This window comes from Chrysochloris asiatica, unplaced genomic scaffold, assembly GCF_000296735.1.
Source record: "Chrysochloris asiatica unplaced genomic scaffold, ChrAsi1.0 scaffold00083, whole genome shotgun sequence".
NCBI classification, from domain to species: Eukaryota; Metazoa; Chordata; class Mammalia; order Afrosoricida; family Chrysochloridae; genus Chrysochloris; species Chrysochloris asiatica.
In genome coordinates this window covers 6,008,240-6,022,938 of record NW_006408601.1, presented here as the reverse complement: position 1 = coordinate 6,022,938, position 14,699 = coordinate 6,008,240, and the positions used below count along the sequence as shown (strand labels likewise).

Here is a 14,699-nt window from a genome sequence, read left to right as displayed (position 1 = left end):
TGGATCAACTATCAACATTCACAGAAGCAGCAGTCAAGAAATCAAATGACATATTGCATTAGGCAAATCTGCTCACAAGACCTTTTTAAAGTGTTGAAGAGCAATGATGTTAGCTTGAGGACTAAGGTGTGACTTTCCCAAGCTGTGGTATTTTCAGTAACCCCATATGCATGCAAAAGCTGGACAGTGAATAAGGAGGACCATAGAAGAATTTATGCCTTTGAGTTGTGGTTTTGGAGGAGAATATTGCAAGTGTCATGGACTATCAAAAGAACCAATAGATCTGTTTTAGAAGAAGTGCAGCCAGAGTGCTCCTTAGAGGCCAAGATGGCCAAACTTCTTCTCTCATACTTTGAACATATTGTCACTGGAGAAGGATACCATATTTGGTAAGGTGGAGGGTCAGAGAAAAAGAAGAAGACCCCCAATGAGATGGATTGGCCAGGTGTCAGCATTGATCGACTCAAGTGTGGCAACAGTAGTGAGGTTGGCCCAGGATCGGGCAGTGTTTCATTCTCCTGTTCATATGGTAGCTATGAGTTGGTGCAGACTTGAAGGCACCTAACAACAACAATGGGGATGCAAATTTATTTTCGCCTGAATCTATCTGTGCTTTTGTATAAATTTGACCTTCCTCAGACAGAAGAAATTCACATGACAGGAAGATAATTGTTCCTTAATACACCTTAGAAGAATGTTCAAGTCTCTCTTGCTATAGAAACCCTGGTGGTGCAGCAGTTAAAGCAACTGAATGCTAAATAAAACGTTTGCTGTTTGAATCTACCATCTACTCCAGGGGAGAAAGATGTGGCAGTCTGCTTCCATCAAGATTTTCGGCCTTGGGGGCCCTGTGGGGGCAGTTCTTCTTGGTTCCATAGAGTAGCTGTGAGTTGAAATTGACTTGTGGGCAGTTGGTTTTCCTTGGTGGTGGTTATGTGCTGTGGAGTCGATTCCGACCTATAGCGACCCTGTACAGGGTTTCCGAGGCTGTAAATCTTTACGGCAGCAGAAAGCCCCATCTGTCTCCTGCGGAGCAGCTGGTAACTTCGAACTGCTGACCTTAAGGTTCGCAGCCCGATTCGTAACCACTACGGGTGGTGTTATATGCCTGTGAGTCAGTCGGTTCCGACTCCTAGCAACCTTGTATAGGGTTTCTGAAGAGTGGCTGATGGGTTTGAACTGCTGACCTTGTAGTTCAACAGACTTTGCAGTCCAGGGCTTATCCTCCAGCACCATACCAGGACTTAGCCATCTTAGAGTGATTCTGCCTCACTGCCATTTTCTCCTCTGTCTTCTCTCCTGGGCTTTATAAAGCTTTTGTTTGAGTCCATACCTCTCTCTTATGTCTGTCTCCACGCTCCCTGTCTTCCCTAGCTCTGTCCTGTCTTTCCCATTCTTCTTTCTCTTCTCTCCTTATTATCTTCCATTGAAATTTTCCAGTTTACTGTAGGTTAGGATAGAGTCTCTGACCACCTGTGGAGATTTCTTTCCAAACTCTTACAGTTCTAAGAGAAGCTGTTATTGCTGCATTCTCTATGGCAGGTCTGCTGTGTGTAATGCCTGCATCTGCCCAGTGCCCTTGCGTAGGACAGTTAACAGAAACTACTAGGTATGTTTCCCTAATAATATGGCCTTTGAAACTTTGCATAAGAACTCCAAAAGGTAGTGTGGTCTAGAGAGGCTCAAAAACAACCAGTACACAGGTCTTCAAAATCTAGTGCTGATTTGATCTGGGACTTGAAGTGTTTAAGAAAGTTAAATTTATAAATAAGAAGCAGATGAACTGACTTGCAAAGCTTTGGAAGCTGGTTTGGATGCTGGTCTTCCTGATTTCATGACCGATACCTTTATGTGAATCAAGTCTTATAAGTTCCACTGTACAAAACAGTAGAAGGGTCTCAGTGTGGACAGTGGTGTCACTAGAGCTGGTGTTACCCAGGCTGGTGACTCAAGTGTCACCACCATGGTCTCTTTCCTGTACTAGGGTCCTTACTAATGTTGGTTATCAATTGCCATCATAGAATAGTGTGTGATAGATACAGTTGTCGGTAGCTTAAATGTAACATTTTTTTAGATTTTATGAATGCTAACAACAGCATAGTGTTTACAAATTGGGCTGTGAACCGCAGGGTCAGCAGTTCGAAACTACCAGCTGCTCCATGGGAGAAAGATGAGGCTTTCTGCTCCCTTAAAGCTTTACAGTTTTGGAAACCCTGTTCAGGGTCACTATGGGTCAGAACCGACTTAATGGCACTTAACAACAATAAAATTTATTTTGTAAATTCTTCCTGCATTGAATTGCAACTCGATGTGTTATAACATTATTAGTAATTGACTGAACGTCTTTGACATTCCTTTTCTCTTTCTTTTCCTTTAATTACTACTTCATTCTCAAAAAAGAAAAAAAAAGGTGTTGATATAGGCCACAAATACGAATTACCATAATATTGTACCTAAAACACCAGGAAATTTGACATAAAAAGAGACTATAAAACAATAGCCAAAAAAGCCCAACAAAAAACCTAAAACAAAACAGAAAATAAGCATGTTCTTATAGCATGTGTAGACAAAATCACAAGATTCCAAGTGTCATTGTAATTTGGTAATAATAATAGCTCAGACCAAAGCACTTTGGAAGGTTCAAAAATAAATTAGCTTAGGTTTTAACCTTGTATACATATTGATACATATGAACTGGGCATACAATAAATGTTTTTGTTGTTATAATTAACTTCCTGTTCCAAACCCCTAACCAAACTCACTGTCATGGAGCCAAGTCCGGATCATAGCAACCTTACATAGATAGGGTTTCTGAGGCTTTAAATCTTTATGGGATCACAAAGCCTTCTCTTTCTTGTGCAGAATGGCTGGTGGGTTTGAAATGCCAACCTTGTGGTTAGCAGTCCAGTGCTTATCCGACAGTGCCACCAGTGTTGTTATTGTCGCTGTTGTTATTGTCACCGTGAGCTGTTGAGTTGGGTCTGACTCATAGCTTCTCTATGTACAACAGGACAAAACACTGCATGGTCTTGTTTCAGTCTCACAATTGTTATTACGTTTCAGCCCATCCTGACAGCCTCTTGATGAATCCATCTCTTGAGGGTCTTCCTTCTCTTTGGCTGACCTCTTTTTTCTATTTCACTAAGCATGATGTCCTTCTCTAGGCATTGATCATTTCTGATAACAAATGCGAAGTACAAGACTCCCAACCTTGTTTCTAGGGAGCATTCTGGCTGTCCTTTTGTCAAGACAGATTTGTTTGTTCTTCTGGCAGTCCATGATATAGTCGGGATTCTTTATCAATACCATAATTTAAGGCATCTATTGTTTCTTGGCTTCCTTATTCATTTTTCAACTTTTGCATGCACAAGAGGTGACTGAAACTACCATGGCTTGGGTCAGGCACACTTTAGTCCTCATGGTAGCATCTTGCCTTTTAATTGCTCCTTCTATAGACATTGATTGTTGACCCCAGTGAAATTCAATCCTGTCAACTTCACTCTTGTGTCTGCTTGTCATGATATCGCTTCTTGATCCAGATGTGAAGATTTTTGTTTTCTTTACGGTGAAATGTAATCCATATTGAAGACTGCAGTCTTTAGTTTGCATCACTGTGGTTCACTTTCAGCAACCTAGGTTGTGTTATCTGCATACTGCAGGTTGTTAGTGAGTCTTCCTCCAATCCTGATGCCATATTCTTCTTCATATAATCCAACTTCTTGGATTTTTTTCTCAGTATACAAATTGAGTAAATATGGTGAAAGGATATAACCCTCATGTACACCTTTCAAACCATGCACTATCCACTTGTTTGGTTCGAATGAATGCCTCTTGATCTATGTACAAGTTTTGCATGAGCACAATTAAGTGCTCTAGTATTCTCATTCTTTGTGATGGTATCTATATTTTGTCTTTGCATAGTCAGTAAATCACAGGTAAACATCTTTCTGGTATTCTCTGCTTTCAGTCAGGATCTATCTGACATCAGTAATGATATCCCTAATTCCACATCTTCTTCTGAAACTGGCTTACATTTCTGTCAATTACCTGTTGACGCTGCAATCATTTTTCGAATTATCTTCAGCAAAGTTTTACTTTCACATGTTATTAATAATATTGTTCAACAATTTCCACATAGTGTTGGAATGTTGGAGCACCTGTTTTTTGTTTTTTTTTTGAATAGGCACACATATGTATCTGTTCTAGTTAGCTGGCCAGGAAGCTGTCTTCTTAATTTTGCGGCATAGATAAGACAGTGATTCCATTGTTACATCTTTTTGTTGAAGCATTTCAATGGGTAGTCAATTAATTCTTGGAACCTTGCTTTGCACCAGTGCCTTCAGTGTACCTTGAACTTCTTCCTTCAATAACATTGATTCCTATTTACATAATACTTACGGAAATGGTTGAACATTGACCAGTTCTTTTTGTTACAGTGACTGCATTCCTACCATCTTCTTTTGATACTTCCTGCATCATTCTATATTTTGTCCACTGTTATTTGCCATTGAGTTGATTGTTCCAACTCTTAGCATAGTATGGCATGGCACGGCATAGCGTAGCATAGGGTTTCCAAGGAGCAGCTGGTAGGTTTGAACCACCAACCTTGTGGCTACCAATCCAGTACTTATCCTACAGTTCCACATCGGGACTCCATTTTGGACGTAGAATCCATCAGTATTGTAAGTCAAGGCTTCAGTTTTTTTTCTTCAGGTCTCTCAGCTTGAGAAATGCCAAGCATGTTCTTCTCTTTTGGTTTTCTAGTTCTAGGTCTTTGCTCATTTCATTTTAGTATTTTACTTTGTGTTCTTGAGCTACCCTTTGAAATCTTCTGTTCAGCTCTTTTACTTCATTTCTTTCATTCACTTTAGCCAGTCTATGTCCAAAAGCAAGTTTTAGAGACTTTTCTGGCATCCATTTTGATGGTTTTTTCTTTCTTTTCTTGTTAATAACTTTTTGCTTCCTTTGTGTATGATGCTCTTTATTTTATCCCACAGCTTATCTGCTCTTCAGTCATGAGAGTTTCAAACCTTTTTTATTTTATTTTTTTAATGTAGTTTAATGCATTTTAATAGCAAACTTACAGGAACAGCACAGAAGATAGACAGCATTAAAAACATGTACTTGCATGTAGGACAACTCAGTTAGAAAAGTATAGTGAATGGATGGAATCTACCGTATGATAAAATGCTAGAAACACCACTTAGTTGCCTCAATAAGAAATTTACTTGTTTTTTAAAAAATCCAAATGCTGGCATTGTCCAGAAAATTTTTACAGGTTTATTTATAATTGTTATGAAGTTGAACTGCTGAAACTTGTTCACTGAAACATTTTGACTTGTGTTAATGCTTTATGTCCCCACATTTATATTAAAAATTCACACAAATGAAAATGAAAAAACTGCCGATACCTGATCTCGGTCTCCTATTTTTCCATTCACAGTCATATACTTAGGTACCTTTTGACCCCAGAGGGGGGTGGGGGGTGGGGAATCTAACGTTCTGAACTACCAATAACAGGAAGAAGATAATTTTTTTTTTTTTTTTAAGGAATGAAATGTTTCCCATGATAGTGGATTCTTAAGCACGTTCTCCACATATGCAGCGTGCTAGCTGGCTGTCTTTTGGCATGTTACACGTTTGGCTTGGATAGCACAAACGTTGGTGTCTCTTCTAAAAGGCCAACCAGATAGGCCTCACTTGCTTCCTGCAAAGCACCAATAGCTGCACTCTGGAAGCGCAGATCTGTTTTGAAGTCCTGAGCTATTTCTCACACCAGACGCTGAAAGGGGAGTTTACAAATCAGAAGATCCGTGGACTTCTTATAACGTCTAATTTCACGAAGCGCCATAGTAGCAGGCCTGTAACGATGAGGTTTCTACACCCCTCCAGTAGAGGGCGCACTCTTAAGAGCGGCCTTTGTAACCAGTTGCTTCCTGGGTGCTTTCCCACTGGTTGATTTGAGGGTAGTCTGCTTTGTGTGAGCCATGGTATAGAGACCTCCTCACTTAACCCCTCTTTTCCTTCAGCTGGAGCTAGGCGAGCTAGAGCCAGCACTGGCGTTAGAGAGTGATGGCAGTGCGGCAGTGACTGTGAACATTTCAAACCTATTCTTGACATGATCTCTAAATACAAGTTACATAAACTCAAGGTCATATTTTTGTAGCTCACAAAGTTATTTTAAGTTTCTTCATCTTCAACTTGAACTTGCATATGAGGATTCTGTAGTGAGCCCTTGGCCTTGTTCTGATATTGTGGTGATACTAGGTTTCTCCATGGTCTCTTTCCATTTGGTGAGGTATATATGTATAGTGGAGTCTTGGTGTGGTGCTGTGGATAAAAACTAGACTGTTAACTGCAAGATTAGTGGTTCAAACCCACCAGTTGTTTCTTGGAAACCCTATATAGGGTTGCTATGAGTTGGAACCGACTCGATGGTATTTAATAACAACAACATGTTTATAGTGCTATGTTATTAGGGGGAAAAAAAGGTTTTCCAATAAATAGGCCTTTTGTCTTGTAAAATTCTACCATGTAATCGCTGGCATTTCTGTCACCAAAGTTATATTTTCCAATTACTGATCCTTTTTTGTTTTCTACTTTTGCATTTCAGTCACCAGTAATTGTCAATGTATCTTGATTACATGTTTGATCAATTTCAGACTGCAGAAGATGGTAAAAGTCATCAATTTCTTCATCTTTGGCATGAGTGGTCGGTACATGAAAGTGAATTAATAGTCTTATTAACTGAATTTCTGTGTAAGCTTATAGTTATTATTCTGTGAGTATTGAATAATGCCTAACAGTATTGTACCTCCAGATAGATCATGAAATATTCTTCTTGACAATGACGTCATTCCTCTTAAATTTGTCATTCCCAGCATAGTAGAACATATGATTGTCTACTTCAAGATGGCCAGTACCAATCCATTTCAGCTTATTAATGCCTAGGATATTGATCTTCAAGCATTCCTTTCCTTTTTTTTTTGACAATTTCTAATTTCCCTAGATTCAGCGTTTCTACCTGGCACATTCTGTTTTTGTTTGCAGTCCTTTCTTCTCCTTTTGTTTTGTGCCAAATGAGGGAATGAAAGTCTTACAAGTCATACTCCATTGATTTCATTAAGGCTGACACACTTTAAGGAAGCAACTCTTCCCTGGTAGTACTGTGAGTACTACCCAACCTGAGAGACAGTGTTCTGGTGCTATTCATAAGCATCTCATTAGCCAGTTAGTTCAGAAGTTCCTCCTACTTGTTCTGCCTCAGTCTGGAAGTCTTTCTGAAACCTGTCCACAGGAGGTAAGACCAACCTGGTATTTTAAACATCTGTGGTGTAGCTTCCAACCTCATAGTTGTGGAATAGACAAACTACCACAGCTCTACAACCTGACAGACCAAGTATAGTCTAACCAAGTACAGGGATGGTTTTTATACAAAATAATAGATTCCTACTGTACCACAGCACAAAAATTGTATAGACCACCACTTTGGTGCCACACCTCTGACTGTGTGGTCTACCCCTTCACACCTCTGTGGTGACTTGCCGAACTCTGATTCGTCAGCTGTGTGAGCTGATCTTGATGAAGCTCCGATTCTTACTGATCCTCAGTTTATTCTATAAAATTAGGATTCTGACGCTGGGAGAAATAAGATGGTGTGTGAAAGTATTTTTAAAATTATAAAGTGTCAGAGGACACCAGGGCTGGGCATGGCCCATGTTAAATGTGTGAGGAGTAGAAGCTAGTCGGTGATTTCTGATGCTGTGCACCTTCTGCCTCTGGTTTCACTGAATTGGGTTGGAGTGTCATAACTGCCTTAGGCTGATACCATACACGAGTAGCATGCCATCCTTTTTCTTTTTATAATAAACAAAACTTTTCATGTTGAACATCTCAGTAGTGGTGGCAAGAGAGAATGTAGAAACAAAGTATATTTACATCAAGTCTGTAGAGTTTATCAGAAGCACGTATTTTTTTTCTCAAAGACTCAGCTGTGGAGGGAGAATTAGTTCATTGTAGATGGATTCAGTGATCAGCACAATACTGTGAGATCAAAACACTAAGTTCATGAATTTTAGGTAGCTTCTTCTAAACTCTTTCTAGGATATTTTCTACAAATGTGTTTACTTTTTAAAAAGTAAAATAATGAGATCAAAATTGTCTATGGGTGATATTTGACAGAATAATAGTGTTTTATCCTCACGTGTGAACTATGCTAAGGAATGAAATTTGCATTCAAATCTGTTTATCCAGGAGGCATGATATGTGACTAGTTAGAACAATGGACAAATCAATCTTAAAACAACTGGAAGCACAGGGTGAGCACTGGCAATACAGTGGCTGGAAATATACTATTGCAAGAAAAAACTGGTATTTCAGACTCCACAGTTTCTAAATAGATTGTAGTGTCTATATTAAGACTTGTTTATTTGGCCTGAGCAATATAACAATCCAGTCCTTCATGGCATATTACCAATAAAAGAACACAAGCCCCAGTTTGATGCCTTATACAGATTTTAATATGCGAATTCTTCTGCAGGCAACAAGGCTTGTTGTGGTTATGTGCCGTGGAGTCGGTTCTGACTCACAGCGACTCTGAACAGGGCTTCCGAGGCTGTAAATCTTTGTGGGAGCAGAAAGCCTCATCTTTCTCCCATGGAACAGCTGGTAATTTCGAACTGCTGACCTTGAGAGTAGCAGCCCGATTCATAATCACTATGCTACTAGAGCTCCTTAGACAACAAGGCTGGTCAGCCCTAAAAACATTTTTGTGCCTTTATTACAATTTTGGCCATCACCTCAGCTTCAGAAAACTAAAATGTTGATCATAATATAGATTTGAAAATGAATCTTGTTTAATCAGTGAAAAGTATATATATATATATACATATTGTTAAATGCCATTGAGTCGGTTCTGACTCATAGTGACCCTGTATAAAATTTCCAATGAGCAGCTGGTGGGTTTGAACCCCTGACTTTGCAGTTAGCAGTTAAGTGCTTATGGAGTCCTGATGGCATAGTGGATCACATATTGAGCTGCTAACTACAAGGTTGGCAGTTTGAATCCATCAGGTGCTCTGTGGGAGATAGCTGAGGCTTTCTGTTCCCAGAAAGATTTAGTCTCAGAAATGCTATAAACCCTATATAGGGTTACTATGAATGGAACCAACTCAACAGCACATAGCTACATATGTAAACATATGTACATATATGCATATACACATAAAGGAGCTCTGGTAGTGTAGTGGTTAAGAATTGGGCTGCTAACCTCAAGGTCAGCAGTTTGAAACTACCAGCCATTCCGTGGGAGAAAGATGAGGCTTTCTGCTCCCGCAAAGGTTTACAGCTTCAGAAACCCAGTACAGGGTTGCTATAAGTCAGAACCTACTCCACGGCACACCATCACCACCCCACCCCCCACCCCCCCACATACACATATTTGTTTGAAGTCCTGGTGTGGCGCTGTGGGTTAATGCACTGGACTGCAAAGTCGGTTTGACCTGCAAGATTGGCAGTTCAAGCTCACCAGCTGCTCCTCAGAAATCCTATACAGGGTCACTATGGGTTGGCACTGACTCGACGGCACTTAACAACAACAACAGCACATACTTGTTTAGTCAGGGGATGATGAGAGACTAGTAGAGCTGCTATCCCCACCTTAGAAAAGAACATGAGTGTATGGATTATTCAGTCTGAGAGCCCTTGAAGGTGTCACTTTATCACTTTTATTTCATGTTAGAATTTTAAGCGGTGGGCTAAGCACCACCTCTCATTCTGTAGAAAAGATTGTTTAATTACATTGAAGCACATGTAATTCACATTTGTAAATATTTCACTTTTTTTTTTTTTAAAGTACAAATTTTGAATTGTAAGACTGAGTTCTAATTTAGGAGGTAAATCAGAAAATCAGCTCCAATGGTTTTATTGTCCTGATATTTAGATGGTTTGATGAGACAAAAAGCTGAAGATGGATCATCGAGCTTGTAAAATATAAAGTTGGCTACATGCTCCATCATATCCTATAATACACACTGCATGTCAGTGTCTAATTCCTGAAAGTGGAATTATAATTAAAATGGTAATAATAAATAAAAAGCTGTACCCCATATATACTGTAAGTGAAAAGTAATTCAGGTTAGTGCCACTTGAGGTCAGCTTTGAAGAACAGGTATTTTTTTATTATTATTATTCACTGTCCTTTGGTCATAGTGGATTCTAAGCGCTTGCACCCATTCTTGCTGTTTTCTGACACTCTGATGACAAATGGGCAATATATGGAAAGCACATACCTCATTTACGTCACATGCACAATATACTTTAGCTGGGATATTAGCTTCTTGGGGCTGCCTGTGTCGCCCAACACACACAGTGATCAGCACATTTTTGAGGCTGTAATCATCAGAGGAATGTAGCAATGATGTGGGGACAAAGAAAATAGCATGACGTAATGACGCTTTCATCATTGTTCTGCTCCCATCCCCCCTAAAGTGTTCATTCAGTTCCCCTGTGAGCCTAACGAAAAGGTCCTGAATTTAATAGCATAAAACGTAGAGCTGGCTGCAAAAATAATGCATCTTTTCTTGAGCACTACATTCAGAGAAAAAAGGAAAATCCTGCCTGCAAGCTCTGTGGGTCTATGCGTAGGCTTATGAGATCTTCAGAAAAGATGTGTAGCCATTTACACACACCTAGCCTCATTTAACTTCTGGTCCGAATTCAGATTTGTTTTTAAGTGAGATATAAGAAATAAACAAAATCCTCAAAAATATGGAAAACACAAATTCCAAGTAAGTATTGTCTGCTGCATTATTTAGCATGCTGTTTACAAATGAATTTCTAGCATGCTAACCTCTTTATGGCTTTCACACATTTACAGAACGATACTATGTTCAGAGTGGTTCTTGGACATAGTGTTAAAGATTTTAACAGGAGTTTATTCCTGTAAGTATTTTATAAAAGAGTTTGCCAATTCCTGCTCTACAACGGTTTGCAGTATTCCCAAATAACTTTCACATGAGTTCAATAAATAATTGGAAGCCCAGATGTTTGAAACAGATATAGCAGATACACTGTAGCTGTATTTTAAATGCAGCTACTTTCCCTTTGTCCTCTCATCAACTTCACAGCATTGCTCTCTGCCATTTTCAGTTCTCTTCTAATTAAACCTAGATGCACGTTTGGCATGTACGCCTTCCCACACGTGCCCCTCACACATATGCAGCGTGTAGAGGCATCCTGTGTTATTGTTGCTGAGTTGAGACATTCCAGCAAGGAATTTTACGTCTTTAAACTCAACTGTAGCATTCTTTGTCCCTACAGTTCACCTCCTGATAAGGAAATTGCTGGTATTGAGACATGAGTTACCACTTCGCGTGGCAAATAACTGGACATTCTGTGCAAGTTCCCTTCTTCAATTGAGCTTTGCTCATTTCCGTGCCCCTCTATAGCAACACAAAATACGTTCTTATTCAGTGTTTGATCAATAAAGTAAAAAAAAAAAAAAAAAAAAAAAAAAAAGGTAGAAGTAAAAGCTGAGAGCATTCTTGAATTTGGTTTTAAAATATAGCTGCCTAATTTTTAAGTACTGTATTGAAAGAAACATTTGAGGAAAATCCTGATTTTACTTATAACAGCTTTAGTTTATAAATTTAAATTATCATTGAAACCTACTGTTTCCTACGTAGCATTTAATCTTATAGATAGTAATAGTTCTAACTTCTATGACTTGGTCTTTCCCTCTTTGAAATAATTATTAATTCATGAAAAATTCTGTGACATCTGAGGAAAACCTTTTTTTTTTTTTTTTTCCTTTTTAAAGATAGAAGAGTATTATGGCTACATTTGGGAATTTTTCATTTGTATCTTATTTAGTCTGGTGTGCAGTGTGACACCAGTTAATTGTACGTTATTTTGTGGTAACTACATGTTAACTCTGTTGGAAGTAATGGTAATTATACTATAATTGATATCAGTTCTCCCACATCTTTGGAGAACCGTACAATTAACACATATCACCACAGTTGGACACTATCTTTTGTCCTTTGTAAATGTTGCGATATTGGAGTACTATTTTGAACAAGGTTCCTAAATATTTTCTTTTCTTTTCTTTTTTTGATCTAGTTTAATTTTTTTTTTTAATTCTTAAATGATTTTTAAAAATTTTTCATGAAATCATAGTTTCTAAATTTTAATTTTACTTAATCTTAAGGAAAGCTGCTTTTCCAAGCAATAGAACTTATTTTTATTGTGTGTGTGTGTGTGTCATAGAAGTTAGGAAGAATTGTTTCTACCTATAAAATTAAATGCTATGTCGGGAGCTGTATGTCTTAATGATCACTTAAATGGAATCATTCTTTCTTCATTTCGAAAAGTCATTTGTGACTTTATTAGTAATTTTTATATCTTAGGAGAAGAACAGTAGAAAATCGTGACATCAAGGAATTAATTCGGTTTTTTTCTGCATTTATGTTGATGAGTTTCATACTTACATTACTTTAATCTCGGCCATAAAGGATGTCTTTTGTGTTAGAACCGTAATGGATACTGAACTAAGGACACAAAGGCATATTTAAGACAAATTCAAAGTTAAGTATTTTCCTTCTGAATTTTCCCAGCCTCTGTCCTTTGCCTTCTGATGCCTATAAGTTCCATCCCTTCAACTTCTTTTGTCTGTAGTGAGGATGGGAAGTTGAAAACAAATGCTTTTGGGTTAAGAGAGACCATGGATTGCTAGGCTTGTTTGACAATGGTTTATTTTAAAACAGTTTAATAGAGAAGATGAAGAATCTCTCCGAATTAGTTTTATGATGTGGCAAAGCCATTTGTCCATGTTGCTACAGTGTAGGATTCAGAGAGCAAACCTGGTAGCGTAGTGGTTACGAATCGGGTTGCGAGCCTTAAGGTCAGTGGTTCGAAACTACCAGCTGCTCTGTGGGAGAAAGATGAGGCTTTCTACTCCCGTAAGGATTTACACCCTCGGAAACCCTGTACAGGGTCGCTATGGGTCGGCTCCGACTCGAAGGCACTTAACAACAACAACAACAATCATAGAATCGTAATATGTCAGAGCTGGAAGACACCTTAATGATAAGCTAATTCAATGGCCTCATTTTACAGATGAAGTAACCAGGGACTAGCGTAGCTTGTAAAGAGCACATGCGATGTTAAGTAGTATAGCAGAAGGAGCACGAGACAGAGTCTGGAACTGATACATATTATGTAGTCTGCATCTGCTATTAGCTGGCTGCGAAAAATCTTGGGTAAGTATTCTAACCTCCTTGGTTTCTGCTAAATGAAGAATTTTTATAATTCCTTCAGGAACTAAAGCTTTTCATGCCCCCGAGTTCCCTTTTTTAAAGTATGTAAGTTACTTTTTAGCATATGTGTGTCTTTAAATTATAGGAGAATTTTAGGAGATTTGACATATATAGCTCATAAATTAAAACAAATGCATAGTAGTAATATATGTTTTTCTACATTTGTAGTTATTTTGTTTCTGAGAAAAACGATCTTCACATTTATCAGTTTGCCAGCTGAATAAAAAGTGTATTTCCTGAAGGAAATGTTCATTCTTGGTTTATCCAGCTTTGGGATCCTCAACTTGAATTAAGTGCACCTGTGTTTCCAAAAAATCAATATTAAACAAGTTCACCTTGTAAAGTAAATAGGTATCTAAAATCAAATTCTTAAGTTTGGAAGAAATTGAATTCCCAAGGTACCTTTTTGGACAAACACATTGGCTTAGCTGTGTGTTCATTTTATTGTAACCTTTTCACCATGGGGTACATGCTAGAATATTAGTCTATTTGGCAGCTTGTGTTGAGATATAGAGTTCTATAGGTTTTAAGTCATGTGTTCAATTTTTGTAGGAGTGTGTAGAGTTTACAGTGGAGCTTTTTGTGAACTTACAACTGAAACAAATAGTTAATCAGAGAATATTCAGAAACAAATCTGCATCGTGTCTCTGCACAGAAATAAAAAATTATAAACCACATATAAGTAGGCATTGGGCTGCCACACAACTGGGTAGGCTTCAGTCTGGATGCTTTATAACTCTTCTTGGGAGTTGCAAACTTATAAATAACCTTGCAATTGGTTAAAACCATATTAAAACCATATGAACGAAACAGAAAGCATTTGGTTAAAGGGGTTCAGTAAGCACTATAATCCTGATGAAATGTATTTAATTCAGTGGCTCCCATGCCTAAAATGGTCTCCTATCTTCAGAGTTCATGCTACTTTATCATTTATCATTTGATGGTCAGTGACAGGACCCTAAGTACATGTTACAAGAGATGTACAGGATGCAGCGCTTGCCTCAGGGGTGGAGAGAGAACTTGCTTAGTGTGGTGTACCCTTCAACTCCTGAGGGAAACTTGTCATACATCATTTGCGAATGTTTTTGAAAGCTCCATAAAACATCTCCACAAGAAGCTCTGCAGACACTTCCTTCACTTCAGTCTGCAAATGCTGCAGAACCCTGTCCTGGCCATAGTGGAGAAGGCTCTAAGACTCTCTCCCTCTCCCAAGGCGCTTCTGGTCCAGGGCTGGATTCTCTGCATCGTGAGAGGTGAGCTGAATGGTCAGGGCAGTCTTCCCATTCTGTAGCTTGCCTCAAACATGCTCTACTTTTGCAAAACTCTTAGAAGTCTTCCTTCCCTTGAAGGAAGAACTTTCTATAAAAACAAACAAACTATATA

At 38.5% G+C, this 14,699-nt stretch overlaps 1 protein-coding gene and 1 pseudogene across 5 annotated transcripts in view; one reads left to right on the top strand and one right to left on the bottom strand.

Annotated features, from left to right (window-relative positions):
- The window catches only part of SOX6 (SRY (sex determining region Y)-box 6), a 691,777-nt gene that overhangs the window by 611,561 nt on the left and 65,517 nt on the right, over positions 1–14,699 (top strand). The window lies entirely within an intron of this gene.
- LOC102824988 lies at positions 5,581–5,989 on the bottom strand (annotated as a pseudogene).